The sequence below is a fragment of the Pan troglodytes genome, chromosome 3 (assembly GCF_028858775.2).
Source record: "Pan troglodytes isolate AG18354 chromosome 3, NHGRI_mPanTro3-v2.0_pri, whole genome shotgun sequence".
In the NCBI taxonomy this organism is placed as follows: domain Eukaryota; kingdom Metazoa; phylum Chordata; class Mammalia; order Primates; family Hominidae; genus Pan; species Pan troglodytes.
This window is the reverse complement of record NC_072401.2, coordinates 155,790,131-155,807,337: the sequence shown is the minus strand read 5'-3', so window position 1 is coordinate 155,807,337 and position 17,207 is coordinate 155,790,131. Positions and strand designations below refer to the sequence as shown.

The following is a 17,207-nucleotide window of genomic DNA, read 5'->3' as shown; positions in this document are numbered from 1 at the left end:
CAGTTTTTTTATACTGCCCAGGCATAACCAAAAGATATGTCTTTTCAGTATAGATTTATGAAGACCCAGCAGTTATGATATTAATATAAGCACAGTAGGGAGCCAAATCAGGGAGTTAGGTACCCAAGTGGATTTTCTTTTTCTTATCAGTTTTGGATTTTGACATAATAATCAGGTTAGGTGATTTGATCAGTTACAAGTTTGTCTCCTTGACTGTTCTTTCCAGTCCTAACCCCAGGAACATGGAGCTGCTGTATGTAGTGACTTGACCGAAGGCTACGTGTTTTGTCGCCTAAAGGTATGCCTTATATTTTTTGAAAACCAAGTATGTAGCAGTGATCATTGAGCCAGTACAGTCTTGGTTATTGCTTTCAGTCTCAGGTCAACAGAATCTTTATCCTTGCCTCACCTACAATTCAGAGCAAGCAAAGAAAAGACTGAACTGCAGGTGCCAAAATATGAATGGAGAGCATACCAATGGCAGTCGTTGCTCTCCAGGATTTAAGTCCTATTTTCTCTAAATACAACTTGGGTCATATTTTTTCTCTGTTAAAATATTGGATTGTGTGAGTTGGGCACTGTGGCTCACGCTTGTAATCCCAGCACTTTGGGAGGCTGAGGTGGGTGGATCATGAGGTCAGGAGTTCGAGACCAGCCTGACCAACATGGTGAAATCCCGTCTCTCCTAAAAATACAAAAACATTAGCCGGGTGTGGTGGCACACGTCTTTAATCCCAGCTACTCAGGAGGCTGAGGCAGGAGAATTGCTTGAATCTGGGATGTGGAGTTTGCAGTGAGCCGAGATTGTGCCACTGCACTCCAGCCTGGGTGACAGAGTGAGACTCCGTCTCAAAAAAAAAAAAAAAAAAAAAAAAAAAATATATATATATATATATATATATATATGATTGTGTCGTGGGTTGAACTGTATTCCCTCAAAAGCTATGTTGAAGACTGAACCCCTGGTACCTGTGAATGTGACCTCATTTGAAATAGGGGTTCTGCAGATGTAATCTCATTAAGGTGAGGACATACTGGATTGGGATGGGCCTTAATCCAATGACTAGTGCTCTTATAATGAGAGGAAAATGTAGATGCACAGACATAAAAGAAAGAAGCCCACATGAAGGCAGAAGCAGACACTGGAGTGATCATCTACAAGCCAAGGAATGCCAAGGATTTTCTAAAAACATGAGAAGCAAAAAGAAGCAAGGAAGGATCCTGGAGCCTTCAGAGAGAACATGGCCCTGCCCATACCTTGAGTGTAGACTTCTAGCCGCCAGAACTGTAAGGGTATACTTCTGTTGTTATAAGTTACCCAGTTTATGGTACTTTGTTCTGGCAGCCCTTGGAAACTAATACACTGTGATTTTCATTTTTTCTTCCATTTCAATTACTTACTGTCTAAATTTCCCACTTTTTACTTCTACAGTGTCTGTCCATCAGGATTTGAAGGTTATATGTTTATTTAAAAATGTATTTTGGGGCCGGGTGCAGTGGCTCATGCCTGTAATCCCAGCACTTTGGGAGGCCGTGGCAGGCAGATTACCTGAGGTCGGGAGTTTGAGACCAGCCTGACCGACATGGAGAAAACCCGTCTCTACTAAAAATACAAAATTAGCTGGATGTGGTGGCACATGCCTGTAATCCCAGCTACTCGGGAGGCTAAGGCAGCAGAATCGCTTGAACCGGGAAGGCGGAGATTGCGGTGAGCTGAGATTGCGCCATTGCACTCCAGCCTGGGCAACAAGAGCAAAATTCCGTCTCAAAGAAAAAAAAAATGTATTTGGGAAATGGCAGGATTAGTTGATGACTTTGCAGTGTAATGTTTGCACACCAAGGGAAAAGAAAAGAAACGCTTATTTATGTGTTGTAATGCACTGCTCTTGCCAAAATAAAATGAATCTCCATGCATGATATGACAGTTAAATAGGGAGTAAGTCTGCAGCAGGAAACCTGCAGCGAATGAGCTCTGTATCAAAGTCACTCCCATAGGTAAGTAAGTGGACACAGTTCTAATGTGCAGAAGAAGTCTCTGGGCTCCACCAGTGGGTTTCTCCATGACTTGCTTCTAGTGGGCTGCCCTGCACATAGTTAAGTGTCGATGGGTTGACAAACAGAGAGCACTGGATTTGAATCCTCTTCATAAAATGATCCTATCTCTTAGGGTGACCGAGATAATTAAACAATATAACATAGTGCCTGCTATATACTGGGAGCTCGACAAAGAGAAACTGCTATTATTATTATTAACTGCCAAGATACCTAACATTGTCTTATTGTAAATCACTTTGAATCCCTTGTGAAAGGAAGCAAACTAGAAAAACATTAGTATATTTCAGGAAGTGAAATTTACTAGCTATTTTTCAAGAACACTTGAAAATCTCTTGATACCCAAAATACTCCCTCACATTCCTGTTCCCTGGGCTACAAATCAGCCCCCCGCTCCAACAATTGATTACAGCTGATGTTCACTCTGACTTAAACTGATTACAATATTAGCAACTGACCTATTGACAATGATCTAGACCGTGATTCTTGTTTCTGCTCAACAAAAATAAGAGACTAATATGTTGTGAGAACATCAGAAAATCTTGTATTGCATGGCCTAAGGCCAAACTAATATTACATTTTAGCTATGCACATTCTCTTTGATCAGTAGATTAACCCCCAAATTAAGTGATTCCTATAGGTGCTAAATTTTAAGTAAGATAATGTAATTTTGTGAAACAGCTGTTTGAATTATGGCACAAATACTGTTTAAGTGTGACTGGTTTTAGAGGCAACATCTGCAAGAAGGGGTCATGTGTCCATGTGTGACATTGCCTGGTGAATGCCTGTTCACCTTTGCCAAAACAGCACCCAGCTAGCACTGTACATAAACACCCCTCACGTCCTCTCTGGAGAGTGTACAGCTTCTGTGGTTGCTATTGCAACCCCCTGCCATGATTTCTGTGCCTCCCCTGCCCAGGCAAGTTAGACCCAACACTTCTCAAAAGCCCACAGACCACCAGAGGGTGCCCATCGCCTCCTCTCTGCCATCTGTGTTCGACACCCTGCCTGGAGTTAGGGTGTCCCTCCCCTTTCCCTCCCCTGAGCTAGGGGCCTTCTTCCTCGCTGCTGGGACTGAGAATGACCAAACCTGTCAAGGATGCTTCCTTTTGTTTTACTTATTTTTATTTTGGGAACCTTTGACAAACAGTGAAAACAGACTGAGGATAATAGAATTGCAACAAAATTAAATACCTATGATTTGAGGAAATGAATCTGCACTCTGTCTATAATTGCGAAGCAGACAGAGACAAGAATAGCCAGTATGGTCATGTAGAACACAAGTATGGAATAATAATTGAGTTTCCCAAGTGTTTGGTGATATCAAGTTTAACCAAGTTTAATCTTATGAATGTTTTTTGTCACTTTTTTACTTTGAAATGATGTCAAACATACAGAGAGCTTACAAAAATGGTACAAGGTCTACCCAGTGTACCCTTTACTTCGGGAGTTATCAGTTGTTTATTTTATCCTATTTTGTCCTATTTCCATTGTCATTTTCTCTCTCTCTCTTCATATATAAATATATGTATATATTATCTCTCCATATATAAACATACATAGTGATGTGCATGTATACACAACTCTATGTGCATGTATACACAGCTCTATGTATGTTTACATGTGTATACATGTGCATGTATACATATCTCTATGTATGTTTATATATGTATATAGACATATGTGTGTATATATTATTTTTTGAACCACTTGAGAGCAACTTGTAGTTATCATGTGCCTTTACCCCTTAATACTTTTGTCTGTATATCTTAGAAACCAAGGACATTTCCTTATATAACTGCAACATAATTTTAAAAATCAGGATATTTAATTTTGTTGCAAATCTATTATCAAATCTACAGTCCATTTTCAATGTTTGTCAAAAGTCCCCAAAATATACTGTAGAGCCAATTGTTTTCCAGTCCAGGATTCCACCCAGGAAGACACATTGCATTTGGTGGTCATGCCTCCTTAGTCTCCTTCAATCAGAAACATTTCCTTAGCCTTTGCTTTTGTTGACTTTTTCAATCTGGAAGATTACAGGCCAGTTACTTTATAGATGTTCCTCAATTTGGCCTTGATGGCTGTTTCTTCATGATTAGATTCAGATTATGCATTTTTTTGGCAGAAATGTCACAGAGTGATACCATGCCCTTCATATCAGGAGACACATGCTACCAGTTTGCTTCATTTTGAGTGATAATTGACTTTTATCACTTGGATAAGGTGATATTTACCAGATTTCTCCACTGTAATTATTTTTCCCTGTGTAATTAATAAGTAATTTGAAAGGAGACACTGAGATCACGAATGCATCTTGTTTCTCATCAAACTTTCACTCACTTGTTTTAGCAACCATTGTTGATTTTCTAAGTCCATCATTCCTTCTATAGTTATGGCATGTTATTCTATTTTATTATTTTTATTATTACTGATTCTATAATTATTATTAGCATTTTATTTTCATTTATGTATATCTGTTTTTTGGCGATTTACATGCTTATTGTGCTTTTCCTTTTCCTTTTTTTTGTCCTAACAATTGTAATTTATAAGGTAATCCAGGGATCATTTATATTGTTTTTGTTTTTCTAAGACCATTTTTTGAGGTATGATTGACATACAACAAGCTGTACCTATTTAATGTACACAACTTAATGAGTTCGGAGTTAAGTATACACTGACGTGACCATGACCACAATCAAAGCCATAAACTTACCCACCACCTCCAAAAGTTCCTTCTGCCCCTTTATTTTGTTTAAGATTTTTTTCTTTTGTGGTAAGAGCACTGACCATAAGATCTACTCCCTTAGCAAATTTTTAAGTATAGAATACAACACAACATTGTTAACTATAGGCTTTATAACTATAGATCTAGTAGATCTCTAAAATCTATTCCATTTATTTTTTACTTTTGCCAATAAGAATCCATAGATTTATATTTTATGTAATGTGTTATGATCCATTATGATAATTTATTATTATGCTTAAATTGACCCACATTGGCCAGTAGGAACCTCTTTAAGCTGATTTCTATGTCCTTTCCATAGGTCTTCACTAACTTTTGAGCACTTCCTTACTTTCTAGCAGAAAAACGGGTTTGTGAGTATTTTTAACAAAATAATTACATGTTTGCATTAGCTATAGCCACAAAAAATACCATTGGGGTCAGCCTCCCAATTGCATGCCCCTGCCCTAGAAAGCTTGTGGATGTGAAGGGAGGGGCTACACCAGGTAGGGAGGCTGACTCTGGCACCTCGTGTCCTACAAATGATACACATTTGACACACAGAAGCCTCTGCATGGGCTTAGGGATTTGGAGTCCCTGAGTAAAAGGAAAATGTACCTATTCCATTTATTCCTTCTTCAGGTATCTTTGAATGTCCTTTGCCATACCGTTATAACAATTTCTCTACTCCTGGCATTCAGGATTTATGTGGAAGAGAAATCAGATTCAAAAAGAATCAAGGATCCTAGACACATGTTGTCCATGCCCGGGCCACCAGTGTGCACACACTATATTTACATCAGGCATCTCTGCACCAGGAGACAAGCCCAAGAGGCAGCAGCCAGGCACCCAAGGCAGCAACACAGTACAGAGGTGGGTTTCAGAGTGGATTGCACGTGTGGCCCCAGATACTTCTCAGTCAGCCCACAAGTGTAATGGGATGAAGAAGACCCAAACCCCAAAGAAAATGTGGAGGAAAGTGTGCATTTCAAGCTTAAAACCTAAATTCCCATTCCACCATCACAAACAGCTAAAGTGGCTAAATTAATTATTCTCCTCATAAGAAAGAATGTTAAAAGATTTATTTTAATCTCTAATTCCTCCTCAGACCTTAAGAGATTTATGGTGTGAGTGGAGGATTTAATTGTATTACAATTTTTTTTCTTAAGATTGCATTTTCCTAACAGATTACATGATTTCAGTGTATTCATCATGATGCAGATGAATTACACCTTCTCTTGTTTGGAGGCAACAACGCAATGGAGTGTTCAATTCTGGAAAGCTGACTTCTCCGTAATGCTTATTGAAAAGAAAAGGGAGTAGTCAGTTAGTCACAGATTCAGCTAGAAAATCATATTCTGTGAAACTGTAAACAAACTGCCTCAGGGACTTTTCACAGAATGTCTTAAATCTGTGTTTGCCAGATATGGACCTTACCCCTGAAAGTGGGAAAACATAATACCCCAAATCTACACACATGATGACAGACTTGGAAGAGAAATAAATTATACCCATAACAGCCTTGACTTAATCTTTAGAGCATGGTTAGGCTGAGCAAATGAAATAAGGCCAAAACATTTCCTCACCTAACTCATAAGAAAGTGAGCCTTTTTATTTTTGCAACAGACATTCATGTTATGGTTTGATTAGGCACCATTACCCTCACCTCTCCACTTACAGAGGAATTTTCCCTTCACTAAAATCCAGAGAAGAAGGGTGGAGGGTGTGGGACAGGGAGACCACAAGAAAGACATAGTCCAAACTCACCACACTCTACCTTCTGCTATTTGGAAATATGGTGACTTTAAAAGCAATTTAGAAATAAATGTGTTAGCTTGTGGAAAGTTAGTCTTAACAGAATATAAGGGGTCTTTGGCACACAAGAGGTGTCTGATAAAGTGTGTTCCAGACCAAAGCTCCAAATTAAGTATTTGAGAATGTCATCCAAGAGAAAAAAAAAAGCCAAATAGTTGGCAAAAACACAGCTGAATCGTGAAACTGTACACCAGGCTGCCAAGTCTCAAAGAATACTCTTAGGTACAATTTACTAAACCAACTAAATAAGAGGCAGCCATAAATTACAGATGAATGCAGATGTTGGTGGACTCTAGAGTCACCTCTAAGCCTATTAAAACTTTAAACACTCTGGTGCCTGATAGCCTGAAAGGCTGAAAATAGTGCTGTGGTGAACTGCTTATAGGAGACGTGTGTGTGTGTGTGTGTGTGTGTGTGTGTGTGACACGTGTGTGTGTCTGTGAGGAGAGAGAGAAAGGGAGACAGAGGTCTGCTGCTACTGGGTGCCCATTCCTGCCCTGCTGGTCCTGAGAATGTACCTCAGAAAATACAATAAAATGTCTGTGAAAATCACCACATCAGGCCAGTGGAAAATGTAAACTGCTCCAAGATGAAAACTTCCAACAAAGCTGCTGAAGTCACGAAACTTTCACGGATTTTTAGAAACAAAATGCCTGCATCAAAGGCTTATGTGAAACACAATTCCATTAAGCTAATGTATGAAAGCAAGCAAGCATGAACTTTAGCTTAGGAAACCAGCTGCTACACTTCCACCCCGGAGATGAGGCTGTACCACAGGGCTGAGAGGGAGGTGCTGTCTTCGGAGCTGGAGGACCCTCCCTCAGCTTGGGTCTCCTCAGACAGCTCCATTTCCTGGAGCAGTGCCGTTTCCCTAGGAATAGAAAATTGATTCCCTAGGAATAGAAGAACATGGTTTTGACCCATGTTTACACTGTGCTGTACAATGTACAGAGAGCAAGCACATATGTGTAGACATTTAAAGATCCAACTCTTCTAAAATTTTGAGCATCTTTTGTTCCAAAATATGTCTTTTGGGATTCCAAGATGTAATCCTAAAATTCTGACAAAAATTTTATCCACTGGTAAAATTATGGGATTTTACTCACTTGTCTTGAGACAATAATCAGATTGAAAGGAAAAAATTGAAGAGTTGACAATCTGGAATATTAACTACCTTTACAATAAGTACCATTTATGTGTCATCCAATTATTTTTTTCTTTTTTATCTTAAAAAAGAAATTTTTTAAGATAAAAAATTGGGGCATTGCCCAAATTCCTTATATAGAATGAAAAAAAAATCAACAAGTTAAATGCACAGAAGAATTGACAGACCCAATAACCAAATGTTGCAATTTATCACTTTTCATGTATTAAAGGATGTACTGAATGTTACTATTATGGGAATACTTAATATAATGAAATCTAATTTCAGCTGATAAACCCACTTGTTAATCCAGCTCCCTGGAGAAAGCAGATGCCAAGATGGGATTCACATGAGAGGATTTCATCAGGGGAGACACCTGGGAGAACCATTTAGCTGGATAGAGTTCCAACCACAGTGCATGAGAGAGAGACAGGAGGTTGGGCAGTAGCACCCTACACTACAATAGATAATGCTGGGATAAGTAGATAGCCATATGCAAAAGAATGAGGTTAGACCCCTTCTTCACACCATACACAAAAATTAACTCTAACTGAACCATAGGCTTACATATAACAGATAAAATTATAAAAATCTTAGAAGAATACACAGGAGTCAATCTCATCAGACACTTTTCTAAACTTCCTTTTAAAAGTCTAGGCTAGGCCTCTCCATGGTACATTAGCCAGATGGGCAGATTCTGTCTTCTCAAAACTGACAACTGAAAACATAAAATAACCCAGCAAAAATGATATGTGGGGCAGACCAATGAACAAATAAGTCTGAACATAAGTATGTATTTAATCTTGTGGTGAAGAGCACAGACTCAGGAGTCACACAGAATCCCAACTGCACTACATACTGGTACTGATAATGACCTTGGACAAGTTACCTAACATCTCTGTGCCCAGTTATCACATCTGTAAAGTGGGATAATCATAAAAATACCCACCTGTATTAGTCAGGGTTCTCCAGAGAATCAGAAACAATTGGGTGTGTGTGTGTGTGTGTGTGTGTGTGTGTGTGTGTGTGTGTGTGTCTGTAAAGGGATTTAAGGAATTGGCTCATGTGATTACAGAGGTTGGCAAGTCCAAAATCTGCAGGGTGGACTGGAAGACTGGAGACCGGGGAAGAGCTGATGCTGTGGTTCAAGTCCAAAGGCCATCTCCTGGCAGAATTTCCTTTTGCCTGAGGGAAGTCAGTCTTGTGTTCTATTCAGGGTTTCAACTGATTGGATGAGGCCCACCTGCATTATGAAGGGCAATCCACTTTGTTCAGTCTACCCAGGTAAATGTTACTCTCAACCAAAAACACCCTCACAGAAACATTCGGTAAAATGTTCGACCACATATCTGGGCACCGTGGCCAAGTTAATTGGACACAAACAATTAACCATCACATCACTTAAAAGGACTTTTGCCAGGATTAAATCAGTTGACATATAAAATGCTTAGGACTGTGACTGGCACATAATTGGTGCTACATAAGTGTTGCCATTGAGACAATTATTGTCATTTTTATTATGCAAGAGGCAATGGAGTGGCAAAGGGGCCATGTTGCTTACCTTCCAGAAGCAAGACCCGTTCTTTTACAAAGCAGTTGGGAAGGGCCTCATTAAAAAAAGGGAATTTCTGTATATTGTGGGAATGAAGAAAGAATGACTAGAACACCAAGACACCAGGGTGTGGCTTTGGGGGGAAATGTGACTAGAAGCAGAGGGCATTGTGCAGCATTAGTAAGAAAAGGGTTAGACTTTGGAGCAAAAGATGAGACCCCGAGCCTTCTTTTGCAGAGCCACTGGAAGGCCCTCTGAGGCATGGGGATCAGGTTGAATGCACTGAGCAAACACAGGGTGTGAAATAACTTTGGCAGTAGAGTTGAAGGAAGGGCTGAGTAAGAGGTGGAGGCTTTCAAGAAGAGGAGACTGTAGCACTCCACATACTGAGTGAAGAAAGACCATTTTATCCACTGCCCCCAAGAACTACAGAAATGAAAGGTAATGTCTATAATACAGTGGAAAATATGATAGGGTTTCTTGCTTAGGACTTTGAAAATTGCCTGTAGGTAGATTCCTATAAAGGGGATGATTGGCCTAATGGGATAGTGGCAGAAAATTAAGCAACTTCTTTCTACAAGTGGCATTTTCAGTTTTCCCTTGCTATGCAGCTTATCTCTCACTTGAAATAAACCTACTCCTATGAATTTATACCATTAATAAAACAGGACACTAATTTATGCTGCTCAGTCAAAAGGCTCAAACATAACACTGCATGTTAGACAATGACAAATTATGTTATTGCAGCTTAACTTCAGCAGACATTCATAATCCAAAAGAAAAAGAGAGGACAAAAATTAAGTTATGGGATCAGGGCACCAGTAAATCCTCACACGTGGGGAGGTTAAGAGGGGAGTCATTCAGAACCAAGAATTAAGAATGGGTTGCAAAACCACTTGTAGTTCAAGACCAAGAAAAGTCCATCCATGAATATCATTTCCATCCTTTGTTTGCCTGCCATCTTTTGATTCAATGGAACACTTCTTCCCCTAAATTGTATATTTTTGTGGCTATAGCTAACACAACATGTAATTATGCCTTAAAACAAGACAGTGGCACAAACAGGCCAGAAAATTGAATTAAGCCAGATCATCCTGCCAGCCATCTCCAGGTTCCTCACCTGCTCTTGTGCTTGATGTGTTTTTATCATTCTTTTTTTTTTTTTTTTTTTTTTTTTGCTTGCTTGTTTGGTTTGGTTTGGTTTGGTTTTTTTGAGATGGAGTCTCGTTCTGTCGCCCAGGCTTGAGTGCAGTGGCCCGATCTCGGCTCACTGCAAGCTCCGCCCGGGTTCACGCCATTCTCCTGCCTCAGCCTCCCCAGCAGCTGGAACTACTGGCGCCCGCCACCACGCCCAGCTAATTTTTTGTATTTTTAGTAGAGATGGGGTTTCACCGTGTTAGCCAGGATGGTCTCGATCTCCTGACCTCGTGATACGCCCTCCTCGGCCTCCCAAAGTGCTGGGATTACAGGCGTGAGCCACCGCGCCCGGCCGTGTTATCATTGTTTAGGCATCCCAAGTGATTCTCAGGACAGCAGGAATAGGAAGCACTGCCCAAAGGGAAGACAAATATGGAGGAACAAAAATGGAAACTTTATGCTCCATCAGCTCCTCCCATGTAGAGACCGTTCCCACACCAAAAACCGTGAGAGATCCTGCTTGACTTTTCCCTGGGACAGGGTGGTCCCCCGCAGCCCCCTAGCTTCCACGTTGTGTTGGCGACAATGCCAACATTTTGGAGAGGAGTGGGGTCTGTGGAAGGAAAGGAGCGGCACTCCTAGGCCCACCGTCCCGTTTCTTTTGAACTGTTCTGAAGCCCAGCTCCAGCGCAATATGTGAGAGAAAGCCTGGGAACTTGGGAACGCTCCTCTTAGGGAGAAATTTAAAAGCATCCCTGACTTCTGCATTTCATTTCGGATGACAAGTTGGCTTTTCAGATCAGTCAGGGAAGGCAGGGAGGTGGGGAAGCCGTGGGAGGGAGAGGAAGCTCCGCTCTTGGAGCTAAGGCCCAGGAACTGCAGCCAGGTTATAAACATTTCCATGGCTCATCACGGCAAAAGCAGAGGATATGACCGCAGGGCCATGAGGATTGGACATATCCTGTCCCTCAACTTTATAGCTGTTTTATTTCTTTCCAGACTCAGAAAACTTGGATTGGGGCTGAGGAAGGGTGGAGAAATCAAGATCCCCATTTGCAAGAGGAACTTAGAGCCCTGAGCAGGCTGTTTGGGGAGAGGTGCTGATTCCAGTCTTCAGTGACCACATAGCCATCCGGCCATGGGCTCGGCTCCTGCGAGGGGAGTCCTCAAATGGAGGCCTTGCCTGGGCAGGGAGCCCCTGCCCTTCTCCACAGAGAAGAAACCAAATGGCCGCCTTTCAACCTCCCAGGGCTTACAGGGTCTTCACAAGCTCTGTTCCCAGCATTCAAAATCAGAGCTAAATTCCCAATGGTGATCTGGGAAGAGTGGGTGGGGGTCAATAGGAAAAAGGGATTGGAAATTGACGGAGGTCTAGTTTCCTTGTCTTCAGATTTATGAACCAGCAGCACGGCGATTCCCAACAGGCCCTGTCCTAACGTGGTGCTTTTTTCTCCTTCTGAAAGTTAGCATAGCTGAGCCAAGCTTTCTGTCTTCTTTCCCTGGAGAAAACAGAAAAAAGGGCCTGTGTCCTGCATTTGAAAAACATCTGGTGGGACTATCAGGAGAGAAAAAGCAAAGACTATAATTTAACTTACCTTTTGGGATAGTTTTTATTACATTTACTTTCTTGGATACGCAAAAAAGTTTGGCATTTCCCCATTAGTTAATGGGTTCGGAATTTTATTAATCAATGTCTAAATGTTCATAAAATAATGCCACCTTTTAAAACCAGGGGCAAGGACTCCTTCCAAATGCTTCCAGTCATAAGGAATAATATTAAAATGCAGGTTGCATATGTGCCAAAACCAGTCTTCGGGGAGTGGGGCATAAGGCCTCAATTATCCCAGTCACCTCCAGAGCCAGAGATCAAGGGCAGAAATCCATGCCAGACCAAGAAATACACCTGAGGAATGGGCCTACCAGGCCCTTTCACAGCTCAAGCTGATCTCCTCACTTCCCTCCTCCCAATCGCCACACAAAACTCACCCTATCCCAGGTCTCACGTGCCCTAAGGGCTACCAGAGCAGTTGGGTATTAATCACATATCTCCAGGGAGGGTGTTGTTGCTCAAGCTGAGTGTGGTTCTCCCTGGCGGTTGCATGCTGTGCTTTAAGTACTGGGAAAGTTGAAAGTGTATCTTACATCCCCCTTTTTTTCTGAGTACTCACTCCTGCTATCACTTGATGTGACTGCTTTTTTAGGTCAGCTCCCCCAGCTGGTTCATAACAGATTTATTCATAATAGTCCAAAACTGAAAACAACCCAAATCTTCATCAAGTAGTAGAATCGACAAATAGAAGGTAGGGTATTTGCAATGGAATAATACCCCCAAAAAAAGGAATATTAAAAAAAAGCTACAACTCTACTCAACCACACAATATTGAACAAATGAAGGCTTCCCAAAATGTGTGATTACATTCATATGAAAGTTCAAGACCAGACAGAACAAATCTATGATGATAGAAGTCAGAATAGTAGAAACTCCTGACGGGAGATGTGTGGTGGTGTATGGGTGGCCAGGTGCCAGGGGATTGACAGGGAAGGGTCCAGATTGCTTGAGGAGCTGGAAGCCCTTCCTTCAGGTTATGATGGAGTGGAGGCTGAATGTTTCCACATTGAGAATGACAACTAGTGAAGGAAAGCTACACTTTAGGGCTCTGCAGAAGACTTGGGTCCTACCAATTGCTGTATAAGAAGGAAAGCTCCATGAGAAGAGTGACTTGTCCTTGCTCGTATGAATCTCAGGATTTAGAATAGTGGCCTCACACAGGAAAATGTTTTTGAATGAGACAGATTTGGAATCCCTTTGCCTCCCTGTGACCATGGGTCTCTCCTTGATTCTTCCGTCAGTGCCCTCTCATGCTCACTGAACGCTCTCCCCACATATGAGGCCCTGCTGTGCCTGCAGGCCAGCGGCTACCTCCAGTCAACATGTCTAAATTGGCACACCTCCTATTCCCACCCTCAGCAGTTCTTTCTCCTGGGCTTCCTCTTAATCTTCCACACCTTCAACTTACCAAGACTTGACACTTGGCCATCTTTAACATCTCCCTCTCCCTTATATACCACAACTACTCTTAAACAAGAGCCCATCTGCTATCATCTCACTCCAGTTAAAATGACTATTATCAAAAAGACAAAAAAAAAAAACCAATGATGGTGAGGACGTGGGGAAAGGAGAATTCTTATACACTGTTGGTGGAAATGTAAATTAATACAGTCATTACAGAAAATAGTATAGTGTTCCCTCAAAAAATTAAGAATATAAACTACTATAAGATCCAGCAATCCACTACTGTGTATATAGCCAAAGGAAAGGAAGTCAAATATTTTGAAGAAATATCTGCACTCCCACGTTTACCACAGCACTCTTCACAATAGCCAAGATATGGAATCAACTGAAGTATCCATCAAAGGATGAATGGATAAAGAAAATCTCATATATATACACAATGGAATACTATTTAGCTGTAAAAAAGAACAAAATCCTGCCATTCACAACAACATGGATGGAACTGGAGGACATTGTGTTAAGTAAAATAAGCCAAGCACAGAAAGACAAATGTCACATGTTCTCACTTATATATGGAGTCTAAATAAATGAATCACATGGAGATAGCAAATAGAATGATAGTTATTAGAGGCTCAGAGGGTAGTGAGGAGGGGGAATGGGAACGAAAACACACTTAGATATTATAGAAGGAATATAATCTAGTGTTCAGTAGCATAATAAGGTGACTATAGTTCACAGTAATTTACTGTATATTTTTAAATAGCTAGAAAAGAAGATTTGGAATGTTCTCACCAAAAGAAATAATAAATATTTGAAGTGATGGATATCCCAATTGTGCTGATTTGATCATTGCACATTGCATACATGTAACAAAACATCACACTGTACCCCATAAATATATACAATTATTGTGTATCAAAAATAAAGCTTAAAGAGAAAAAATGTAGAAGGAAAAAAAGAAATGTAAAAAAATTTTTTTAAAAAAAAGAGCCCATCTGTTGACATGATCTGTTTCTACTCACAACACCCTGACACCAAAATATGTAAGTCTTTTTCCACACCCACAACCAGTTCTCCAGCTTTCCAGACACCAACTGGGTATCCAATGATTAAATTCCATTCTGACACTAGGTACCCAGAGTTAATTCAGACCCCACAGGTTACGGCCTCAGTCCCACAAGACTGTCCCACTTCAGACACCAATCACAAGTCCCAGCCACCCATACTTCTGATAAAACAGTCATAAAGTCAGAGGTTCCCACAACCCCTTCCTCAGTTTCAGTGGTTTGCTAGAACAGCTCACAGAACTCAGAAAACCAGTTTACTTCCCATTGCGTATGTATTATAAAACCTACAACTCAGGAAAAACCAAATGGAAGAGATGCATAGGGCCGGGGATGGGGGTGAGGACATGGAGCTTCTGTGCCCTCTTCACATGTTGATGTGTTTGCTGACCAAGAAGCCCTTCAAATCCCATTGTTTGGGGATTTTATGGAGGTTTCATTACATAGGCATAACTGATTAAATCATTGGCCATTGGCAATTGACTCAATCTGTATCTCCTCTTCTTTCTTCAGAGGTTGAGGGGTGGAAGTGAGGTTGAAAGTTCCAACTCTTTTATCCTGTCTTGGTCTTCCTGGGAACCAGCCCCCAGCCAGAAGCTATCTAGAGTCCCCCAACCCCCAGCCATCTCACTAGCATCCACTCATGTGTGGTTGAAAGGGGCTTACGAATAAAAAAACACACTCCTCTCATCCCATCGTTCAGGGAATTCCAAAGGTTTTAAGAGCTCCGTGTAAGGAACTAGAGCCAGGGCTGAAGACAAGGATATATTTTTGTATTATATCACAATATAGGGCTATCTTCTGCACCATTCCCTCCTGGCAGTTCTCACCACTATTATTTAAGCTCAGGCCTTGATTATTTCAGCTTGAAATAAACATTCTCCAGGAACCTCTGACCCATCATTCCTAGCACACAGTTGGAGTCCTGGCGCTTTACTGTTCACACACTTTCAAAGGCTCCCACTGCCGACCAGGTAAGACACCATCCTCCTTAGCCTGGCACCGACAGTCTTCTAAATATAGGCCTCAAAACACCTTTTATCCTTATCTCTTGTTACTCTCCTCCACATACCCTATACTTAAGTTAAAGGGAACCATGTGAATGCCCCAAACAAACATGTCAGTTTCTTACCCCATGTCTTTGCTCCTTGCCTTCCCTCCGGCAATGCCTTCCTCTCCCTTCTCTGCCTGCCCTCTGTAACACTACAGGTTCTAGTTGAAATCATGACCATCCTTCACAAAGACTCATCCCACATGTTGGTTCCCCCAGTGGGTGCTCCCTAAACACCTCAGTTCCTGCCCTCAATTGATTTTTTTCTATTTGTGCTGTTCTTATGTCACTTACTGTATGCTGCTTTATGGTGACTTCAGTTCCCTTTTAACCTGTAAGTTCATTTAGGGCAGAGTGCATGTCTTACTCCTCCTTGAACTCACATAGTATCTTGTCCTCAGATGGTCATTAAATGCATACCAATTGAAAGAATAAATGCACGAAGGAAAATAAAATCAAGCCTCAGCTAGCTGTTACATTGAATAAGACAATAAATTAATTCACACTTAGATGGAAATGACTGCTTAAATGATTATAGACACAAAGATATTTTCATTGTAATTGCAGACAATCCATTAACCAAAGAATGACACTAAATTATGGAACCTCACAAGGGTAGTGTTGGAGTTTCCTGGTGCCACCTAAAATCAGATCACCAACTATCCTGCTTTGGGTATGAACTGCCTTAATGATTGGCTAGGCCTAGGTGTTTCAGGGTCCCCAGGATGGTCAGGTCTCCCATGTGACCAGTGCAACCTTATAATGCCACTCAGTTGAAAGTCAAACAAAGCTGACTGTCACATCCACCCTGCCATCCACTACAATATGTTACTTTGGGAAACTAACTACCTACCTGAGGCTTGGTTTCTTCATCTGTCAAGCAAGAATGATAGTCCTGCTTTTCCAAGTTCTCATGAGGAACAGTGATCCAGGCAGGCAAGTAGAAGCTGCCAATGCAGCCGTGAGCATTCAAGTTTCTACTTGGGCCTCCAAGCACCACAGGTATGCTTGTGGTTCTGTCTGGCTCCACGTGGCTTTGGCAGGAGAAAGGGAGTCTGCCTCGCTGTCTTGCTGGACACTGCAGGAAGACGTTTGGAGCCTCCCCTCCAGTCTTTGTGGAAAGTTATCATAGGAGGCAATTTGGGGCAGGCTCCCTGATTCTTATGACTTTCTCCACCTCTGAGTTCACTGAGACCAAAGGAGCTTTTCCCAGTGAGGAGAGAAACATTCCAATCTATTGACATAAAAATGCCCATGGGAGAGTCCAGGGGAAATCATCAGACAGGAAGAAGATGGAAGAGATTGCGTGGCAGAGGCTTCAGGAGAACATAAGGTCTCAGGGTCAAGCATGCAAAGTGAGAGAGAGAGAGAGCGCGTGCTCCTGCCAATTCCTTCTGCTGAACATGTACCCTTAGCACAAAGAGCAAACACGCACACACACACTTTAAAAATACAAAAAACAAATGGGAAGTTTTCCCTTGGAAAAAAATAGCCTCTGGCAGAAAACCATGAAGGTAATTGCTAGAGACTGGGCCCATCTCGGCCCATCTATGCTAAAACGTGGCCTCCCCATACATGAAAGCTACTGCTCGCTGGTCAGGCCAGAACCCCAGGCCAGGCCTTCCACTCTCTCTGTCTCTCCTCAGGGAGGATT

General features: G+C 41.5%; 1 long non-coding RNA gene across 2 annotated transcripts in view; it reads right to left on the bottom strand.

The window, feature by feature from the left end:
- Positions 1–16,792, bottom strand: part of LOC104006251 (uncharacterized) — a 276,708-nt gene extending 259,916 nt beyond the window's left edge. For both annotated transcript variants that reach the window (XR_010156726.1, XR_010156727.1), the window contains exon 1: positions 16,407–16,792. This is a non-coding gene — a long non-coding RNA (uncharacterized LOC104006251). The remainder of the gene's footprint in view (positions 1–16,406) is intronic.
- Between the last annotated feature and the right edge of the window lie 415 nt (positions 16,793–17,207).